Consider the following 10579-nt stretch of genomic DNA (forward strand, 5'->3'; position numbering starts at 1 on the left):
TAGTATAAAGGATAGGAGAGGATAGAGGATAGGATAGGATCGAGGATAGGATAGGATAGATGATAGGATAGGATAGAGGATAGGATAGAGTATAGGATAGAGGATTGAGGATAGGATAGGAAAGTGGATAGGATAGAATAGAGCAGATGATAGAGGATAGGATAGGATAGAGGATAGGATAGGATAGAGAATAGGATAGGATAGAGGATAGGATAGGATAGAGGATAGGATAGGATAGAGGATAGGATAGGATAGAGGATAGGATAGGATAGAGGATAGGATAGGATAGAGGATAGGATAGAGGATAGGATGGGGGATTGGATAGGGTACAGGATAGGATACGATATAGGATAGGGTAGGATTGAGGATAGGATAGGATAGAGGGTAGAATAGAGGATAGGATAGAGGATAGGATAGAATAGAGGACAGGATAGGATAGAAGATAAGATAGGATAGAGGATAGGGTAGGATAGAGGATAAGATAGGATAGAGGATAAGATGGGGATCCGATAGGATTGAGAATAGGATAGGACAGAGGATAGGATAGAGGATAGGATAGAGGATAGGATAGGATAGAGGATAGCATAATGTAGAGGATAGGATAGAATAGAGGACAGGATAGGATAGAAGATAAGATAGGATAGAGGTTAGGATAGGGTAGAGAATAGGATAGGATAGAGGATAGGATTGGATACAGTATAGAATAGGAAAGAGCATAGGATAGGATAGGATTGAGGATGTGATAGGATTGAGGATAGGATAGGATAAAGGATAGGATAGAGAATAGGATAGGACACAGGATAGGATGGGGGATTGGATACTATAGAGGATAGGAGACGATGGAGGATAGGATATGATAGAGGATAGGATAGGATAGATGATAGGATAGGATAGAGGATAGGATAGAGGATAGGATAGAGGATAGGATAGAGGATAGGATAGAGGATAGGATAGGATAGAGGATAGGATAGGATAGAGGATAATATAGGATAGAGGATAGGATAGGATAGAGGATAGCATAGGATTGAGGATAGGATAGGATAGAGGATAGGATAGGATAGAGAATAGGATAGGATAGAGGATAGGATAGGATAGAGGATAGGATAGGATAGAGGATAGGATAGGATAGAGGATAGGTTAGGATAGAGGATAGGATAGGATAGAGTATAGGATAGGATAGAGGATAGGATAGGGTAGAGTATAGAATAGGAAAGAGCATAGGATAGGATAGGATTGAGGATAGGATAGGATAGAGGATAGGATAGAGGTTTGGTTAGTATAAAGGATAGGAGAGGATAGAGGATAGGATAGGATCGAGGATAGGATAGGATAGATGATAGGATAGGATAGAGGATAGGATAGAGTATAGGATAGAGGATTGAGGATAGGATAGGACAGTGGATAGGATAGAATAGAGCAGATGATAGAGGATAGGATAGGATAGAGGATAGGATAGGATAGAGAATAGGATAGGATAGAGGATAGGATAGGATAGAGGATAGGATAGAGGATATTATGGGACAGAGGATAGGATACGATAGAGGATAAAATAGGGGATAGGATAGGATAGAGGATAGGATACGATAGAGGATAGGATGGAATAGAGGATAGGATACGATAGAGGATAGGATAGGATAGAGGAAAGGATAGGATAAAGGATAGGATAGGATAGAGGATAGGATAGGATAGAGGATAGGTTAGGATAGAGGATAGGATAGGATTGAGGATAGGATAGGATAGAGGATAGGATAGGATAGAGGATAGGATAGGATAGAGGATTGGATATGATAGAGGAAACTATATTATAGAGAATAGGATAGGAGAGAGGATAGGATAGGATAGAGGATATGATAGAGGATAGGATAGAGGATTGGATAGGATAGAGGATATTATAGGATAGAGGATATGATACGATAGCGGATAGGATATGATGGAGTATAGGATAGTAATGAGGATAGGATAGCGTTGAGGATAGGATAGGATAGAGGATAGGATAGGATAGAGGATAGGTTAGGATAGAGGATAGGATAGGATAGAGGATAGGATAGGATAGAGGGTAGGATAGGATAGAGGATAGGATAGGATAGAGGATAGGATAGGATAGAGGATAGGATAGGATAGAGGATAGGATAGAGGATAGGATAGGATGGAGGATGGGATAGGATAGAGGATAGGATATAATGGAGTATAGGATAGGAATGAGGATAGGATAGGGTTGAGGATAGGATAGGATAGAGGTTAGGATAGTGTAGAGAATAGGATAGGATAGAGGATAGGATTGGGTACAGTATAGAATAGGATAGAGCATAGGATAGGATAGGATTGAGGATAGGATAGGATAGGGGATAGGATAGGATAGAGGATATTATAGGAAAGAGGATAGGATAGGATAGAGGATATTATAGGATAGAGGATATGATACGATAGCGGATAGGATATGATGGAGTATAGGATAGTAATGAGGATAGGATAGCGTTGAGGATAGGATAGGATAGAGGATAGGATAGGATAGAGGATAGGTTAGGATAGAGGATAGGATAGGATAGAGGATAGGATAGGATAGAGGGTAGGATAGGATAGAGGATAGGATAGGATAGAGGATAGGATAGGATAGAGGATAGGATAGGATAGAGGATAGGATAGAGGATAGGATAGGATAGAGGATGGGATAGGATAGAGGATAGGATATAATGGAGTATAGGATAGGAATGAGGATAGGATAGGGTTGAGGATAGGATAGGATAGAGGTTAGGATAGTGTAGAGAATAGGATAGGATAGAGGATAGGATTGGGTACAGTATAGAATAGGATAGAGCATAGGATAGGATAGGATTGAGGATAGGATAGGATAGGGGATAGGATAGGATAGAGGATATTATAGGAAAGAGGATAGGATAGGATAGAGGATAGGATAGGATAGAGGGTAGGATAGGATAGAGGATAGGATAGTATAGAGGATAGGATAGGATAGGATAGAGGATAGGATAGGATAGGACAGAGGATAGGATTGGATAGAGGATAGGATAGGATAGAGAATAGGATAGGATAGAGGATAGGATAGGATTGAGGATAGGATAGGATAGAGGATAGGATAGGATAGAGGATAGGATAGGATAGAGGATAGGATAGGATAGAGAATAGGATACGATAGAGGATAGGATAGGATAGAGGATAGGATAGAGTATAGGATAGAGGATTGAGGATAGGATAGGACAGTGGATAGGATAGAATAGAGCAGATGATAGAGGATAGGATAGGATAGAGGATAGGATAGGATAGAGAATAGGATAGGATAGAGGATAGGATAGGATAGAGGATAGGATAGAGGATATTATAGGACAGAGGATAGGATACGATAGAGGATAAAATAGGGGATAGGATAGGATAGAGGATAGGATACGATAGAGGATAGGATAGGATAGAGGATAGGATACGATAGAGGATAGGATAGGATAGAGGATAGGATAGGATAGAGGATAGGATAGGATAGAGGATAGGATAGGATAGAGGATAGGTTAGGATAGAGGATAGGATAGGATAGAGTATAGGATAGGATAGAGGATAGGATAGGATAGAGTATAGAATAGGAAAGAGCATAGGATAGGATAGGATTGAGGATAGGATAGGATAGAGGATAGGATAGAGGTTTGGTTAGTATAAAGGATAGGAGAGGATAGAGGATAGGATAGGATCGAGGATAGGATAGGATAGATGATAGGATAGGATAGAGGATAGGATAGAGTATAGGATAGAGGATTGAGGATAGGATAGGAAAGTGGATAGGATAGAATAGAGCAGATGATAGAGGATAGGATAGGATAGAGGATAGGATAGGATAGAGAATAGGATAGGATAGAGGATAGGATAGGATAGAGGATAGGATAGGATAGAGGATAGGATAGGATAGAGGATAGGATAGGATAGAGGATAGGATAGGATAGAGGATAGGATAGGATAGAGGATAGGATAGAGGATAGGATGGGGGATTGGATAGGGTACAGGATAGGATACGATATAGGATAGGGTAGGATTGAGGATAGGATAGGATAGAGGGTAGAATAGAGGATAGGATAGAGGATAGGATAGAATAGAGGACAGGATAGGATAGAAGATAAGATAGGATAGAGGATAGGGTAGGATAGAGGATAAGATAGGATAGAGGATAAGATGGGGATCCGATAGGATTGAGAATAGGATAGGATAGAGGATAGGTTAGGATAGAGGATAGGATAGGATAGAGTATAGGATAGGATAGAGGATAGGATAGGGTAGAGTATAGAATAGGAAAGAGCATAGGATAGGATAGGATTGAGGATAGGATAGGATAGAGGATAGGATAGAGGTTTGGTTAGTATAAAGGATAGGAGAGGATAGAGGATAGGATAGGATCGAGGATAGGATAGGATAGATGATAGGATAGGATAGAGGATAGGATAGAGTATAGGATAGAGGATTGAGGATAGGATAGGACAGTGGATAGGATAGAATAGAGCAGATGATAGAGGATAGGATAGGATAGAGGATAGGATAGGATAGAGAATAGGATAGGATAGAGGATAGGATAGGATAGAGGATAGGATAGAGGATATTATGGGACAGAGGATAGGATACGATAGAGGATAAAATAGGGGATAGGATAGGATAGAGGATAGGATACGATAGAGGATAGGATAGGATAGAGGATAGGATACGATAGAGGATAGGATAGGATAGAGGAAAGGATAGGATAAAGGATAGGATAGGATAGAGGATAGGATAGGATAGAGGATAGGTTAGGATAGAGGATAGGATAGGATAGAGTATAGGATAGGATAGAGGATAGGATAGGATAGAGTATAGAATAGGAAAGAGCATAGGATAGGATAGGATTGAGGATAGGATAGGATAGAGGATAGGATAGAGGTTTGGTTAGTATAAAGGATAGGAGAGGATAGAGGATAGGATAGGATCGAGGATAGGATAGGATAGATGATAGGATAGGATAGAGATTGGATAGGATAGATGATATAATAGGAAACAGAATAGGATATGATAGAGGATACGATATTATAGAGGATAGGACAGGATAGAGGATAGGATAGGATAGAGGATAGGATAGGATAGAGGATAGGATAGAGGATTGGATAGGATAGAGGATAGGATAGGATTGAGGATAGGATAGGATAGAGGATAGGATAGGATAGAGGATAGGATAGGATGGAGGATAGGATAGGATAGAGGATAGGATAGAGGATTGGTTAGTATAAAGGCTAGGAGAGGATAGAGGATAGGATAGGATTGAGGATAGGATAGGACAGTGGATAGGATAGAATAGAGCAGATGATAGAGGATAGGATAGGATAGAGGATAGGATAGGATAGAGAATAGGATAGGATAGAGGATAGGATAGGATAGAGGATAGGATAGAGGATATTATAGGACAGAGGATAGGATACGATAGAGGATAAAATAGGGGATAGGATAGGATAGAGGATAGGATACGATAGAGGATAGGATAGGATAGAGGATAGGATACGATAGAGGATAGGATAGGATAGAGGACAGGATAGGATAGAGGATAGGATAGGATAGAGGATAGGATAGGATAGGGGATAGGTTAGGATAGAGGATAGGATAGGATAGAGTATAGGATAGGATAGAGGATAGGATAGGATAGAGTATAGAATAGGAAAGAGCATAGGATAGGATAGGATTGAGGATAGGATAGGATAGAGGATAGGATAGAGGTTTGGTTAGTATAAAGGATAGGAGAGGATAGAGGATAGGATAGGATCGAGGATAGGATAGGATAGATGATAGGATAGGATAGAGGATAGGATAGAGTATAGGATAGAGGATTGAGGATAGGATAGGAAAGTGGATAGGATAGAATAGAGCAGATGATAGAGGATAGGATAGGATAGAGGATAGGATAGGATAGAGAATAGGATAGGATAGAGGATAGGATAGGATAGAGGATAGGATAGGATAGAGGATAGGATAGGATAGAGGATAGGATAGGATAGAGGATAGGATAGGATAGAGGATAGGATAGAGGATAGGATGGGGGATTGGATAGGGTACAGGATAGGATACGATATAGGATAGGGTAGGATTGAGGATAGGATAGGATAGAGGGTAGAATAGAGGATAGGATAGAGGATAGGATAGAATAGAGGACAGGATAGGATAGAAGATAAGATAGGATAGAGGATAGGGTAGGATAGAGGATAAGATAGGATAGAGGATAAGATGGGGATCCGATAGGATTGAGAATAGGATAGGACAGAGGATAGGATAGAGGATAGGATAGAGGATAGGATAGGATAGAGGATAGCATAATGTAGAGGATAGGATAGAATAGAGGACAGGATAGGATAGAAGATAAGATAGGATAGAGGTTAGGATAGGGTAGAGAATAGGATAGGATAGAGGATAGGATTGGATACAGTATAGAATAGGAAAGAGCATAGGATAGGATAGGATTGAGGATGTGATAGGATTGAGGATAGGATAGGATAAAGGATAGGATAGAGAATAGGATAGGACACAGGATAGGATGGGGGATTGGATACGATAGAGGATAGGAGACGATGGAGGATAGGATATGATAGAGGATAGGATAGGATAGATGATAGGATAGGATAGAGGATAGGATAGAGGATAGGATAGAGGATAGGATAGAGGATAGGATAGGATAGAGGATAGGATAGGATAGAGGATAATATAGGATAGAGGATAGGATAGGATAGAGGATAGCATAGGATTGAGGATAGGATAGGATAGAGGATAGGATAGGATAGAGAATAGGATAGGATAGAGGATAGGATAGGATAGAGGATAGGATAGAGGATAGGATAGGATAGAGGATAGGATAGGATAGAGGATAGGTTAGGATAGAGGATAGGATAGGATAGAGTATAGGATAGGATAGAGGATAGGATAGGGTAGAGTATAGAATAGGAAAGAGCATAGGATAGGATAGGATTGAGGATAGGATAGGATAGAGGATAGGATAGAGGTTTGGTTAGTATAAAGGATAGGAGAGGATAGAGGATAGGATAGGATCGAGGATAGGATAGGATAGATGATAGGATAGGATAGAGGATAGGATAGAGTATAGGATAGAGGATTGAGGATAGGATAGGACAGTGGATAGGATAGAATAGAGCAGATGATAGAGGATAGGATAGGATAGAGGATAGGATAGGATAGAGAATAGGATAGGATAGAGGATAGGATAGGATAGAGGATAGGATAGAGGATATTATGGGACAGAGGATAGGATACGATAGAGGATAAAATAGGGGATAGGATATGATAGAGGATAGGATACGATAGAGGATAGGATAGGATAGAGGATAGGATACGATAGAGGATAGGATAGGATAGAGGAAAGGATAGGATAAAGGATAGGATAGGATAGAGGATAGGATAGGATAGAGGATAGGTTAGGATAGAGGATAGGATAGGATTGAGGATAGGATAGGATAGAGGATAGGATAGGATAGAGGATAGGATAGGATGGAGGATAGGATAGGATAGAGGATAGGATAGAGGATTGGTTAGTATAAAGGCTAGGAGAGGATAGAGGATAGGATAGGATTGAGGATAGGATAGGACAGTGGATAGGATAGAATAGAGCAGATGATAGAGGATAGGATAGGATAGAGGATAGGATAGGATAGAGAATAGGATAGGATAGAGGATAGGATAGGATAGAGGATAGGATAGAGGATATTATAGGACAGAGGATAGGATACGATAGAGGATAAAATAGGGGATAGGATAGGATAGAGGATAGGATACGATAGAGGATAGGATAGGATAGAGGATAGGATACGATAGAGGATAGGATAGGATAGAGGATAGGATAGGATAGAGGATAGGATAGGATAGAGGATAGGATAGGATAGAGGATAGGTTAGGATAGAGGATATGATAGGATAGAGGATTGGATAGTATAAAGGATATTAGAGGATAGAGGATAGGATAGGATTGAGAATAGGAAAGGATAGAGGATAGGATATCTGATTGGATAGGTTAGAGGATTGGAGACGATGGAGGATAGGATAGGATAGAGGATATGATAGGATAGAGGATTGGATAGTATAAAGGATATTAGAGGATAGAGGATAGGAGACGATGGAGGATAGGATAGGATAGAGGATTGGATAGGATAGAGGATAGGATAGGATAGAGGATAGGATAGAGGATTGGTTAGTATAAAGGATAGGAGAGGATAGAGGATAGGATAGGATAGAGGATAGGATAGGATAGAGGATAGGATAGGATAGAGGATAGGATAAGATAGAGGATAGGATAGGATAGAGGATAGGATGGGGGATTGGATACGATAGAGGATAGGAGACGATGGAGGATAGGATATGATAGAGGATAGGATAGGATAGATGATAGGATAGGATAGAGGATAGGATAGAGGATAGGATAGAGGATAGGATAGAGGATAGGATAGGATAGAGGATAGGATAGGATAGAGGATAATATAGGATAGAGGATAGGATAGGATAGAGGATAGCATAGGATTGAGGATAGGATAGGATAGAGGATAGGATAGGATAGAGAATAGGATAGGATAGAGGATAGGATAGGATAGAGGATAGGATAGAGGATAGGATAGGATAGAGGATAGGATAGGATAGAGGATAGGTTAGGATAGAGGATAGGATAGGATAGAGTATAGGATAGGATAGAGGATAGGATAGGGTAGAGTATAGAATAGGAAAGAGCATAGGATAGGATAGGATTGAGGATAGGATAGGATAGAGGATAGGATAGAGGTTTGGTTAGTATAAAGGATAGGAGAGGATAGAGGATAGGATAGGATCGAGGATAGGATAGGATAGATGATAGGATAGGATAGAGGATAGGATAGAGTATAGGATAGAGGATTGAGGATAGGATAGGACAGTGGATAGGATAGAATAGAGCAGATGATAGAGGATAGGATAGGATAGAGGATAGGATAGGATAGAGGATAGGATAGAGGATTGGTTAGTATAAAGGCTAGGAGAGGATAGAGGATAGGATAGGATTGAGGATAGGATAGGACAGTGGATAGGATAGAATAGAGCAGATGATAGAGGATAGGATAGGATAGAGGATAGGATAGGATAGAGAATAGGATAGGATAGAGGATAGGATAGGATAGAGGATAGGATAGAGGATATTATAGGACAGAGGATAGGATACGATAGAGGATAAAATAGGGGATAGGATAGGATAGAGGATAGGATACGATAGAGGATAGGATAGGATAGAGGATAGGATACGATAGAGGATAGGATAGGATAGAGGATAGGATAGGATAGAGGATAGGATAGGATAGAGGATAGGATAGGATAGAGGATAGGTTAGGATAGAGGATATGATAGGATAGAGGATTGGATAGTATAAAGGATATTAGAGGATAGAGGATAGGATAGGATTGAGAATAGGAAAGGATAGAGGATAGGATATCTGATTGGATAGGTTAGAGGATTGGAGACGATGGAGGATAGGATAGGATAGAGGATATGATAGGATAGAGGATTGGATAGTATAAAGGATATTAGAGGATAGAGGATAGGAGACGATGGAGGATAGGATAGGATAGAGGATTGGATAGGATAGAGGATAGGATAGGATAGAGGATAGGATAGAGGATTGGTTAGTATAAAGGATAGGAGAGGATAGAGGATAGGATAGGATAGAGGATAGGATAGGATAGAGGATAGGATAGGATAGAGGATAGGATAAGATAGAGGATAGGATAGGATAGAGGATAGGATGGGGGATTGGATACGATAGAGGATAGGAGACGATGGAGGATAGGATATGATAGAGGATAGGATAGGATAGATGATAGGATAGGATAGAGGATAGGATAGAGGATAGGATAGAGGATAGGATAGAGGATAGGATAGGATAGAGGATAGGATAGGATAGAGGATAATATAGGATAGAGGATAGGATAGGATAGAGGATAGCATAGGATTGAGGATAGGATAGGATAGAGGATAGGATAGGATAGAGAATAGGATAGGATAGAGGATAGGATAGGATAGAGGATAGGATAGAGGATAGGATAGGATAGAGGATAGGATAGGATAGAGGATAGGTTAGGATAGAGGATAGGATAGGATAGAGTATAGGATAGGATAGAGGATAGGATAGGGTAGAGTATAGAATAGGAAAGAGCATAGGATAGGATAGGATTGAGGATAGGATAGGATAGAGGATAGGATAGAGGTTTGGTTAGTATAAAGGATAGGAGAGGATAGAGGATAGGATAGGATCGAGGATAGGATAGGATAGATGATAGGATAGGATAGAGGATAGGATAGAGTATAGGATAGAGGATTGAGGATAGGATAGGACAGTGGATAGGATAGAATAGAGCAGATGATAGAGGATAGGATAGGATAGAGGATAGGATAGGATAGAGAATAGGATAGGATAGAGGATAGGATAGGATAGAGGATAGGATAGAGGATATTATGGGACAGAGGATAGGATACGATAGAGGATAAAATAGGGGATAGGATAGGATAGAGGATAGGATACGATAGAGGATAGGATAGGATAGAGGATAGGATAC

This window comes from Halictus rubicundus, unplaced genomic scaffold, assembly GCF_050948215.1.
Source record: "Halictus rubicundus isolate RS-2024b unplaced genomic scaffold, iyHalRubi1_principal scaffold0037, whole genome shotgun sequence".
NCBI classification, from domain to species: Eukaryota; Metazoa; Arthropoda; class Insecta; order Hymenoptera; family Halictidae; genus Halictus; species Halictus rubicundus.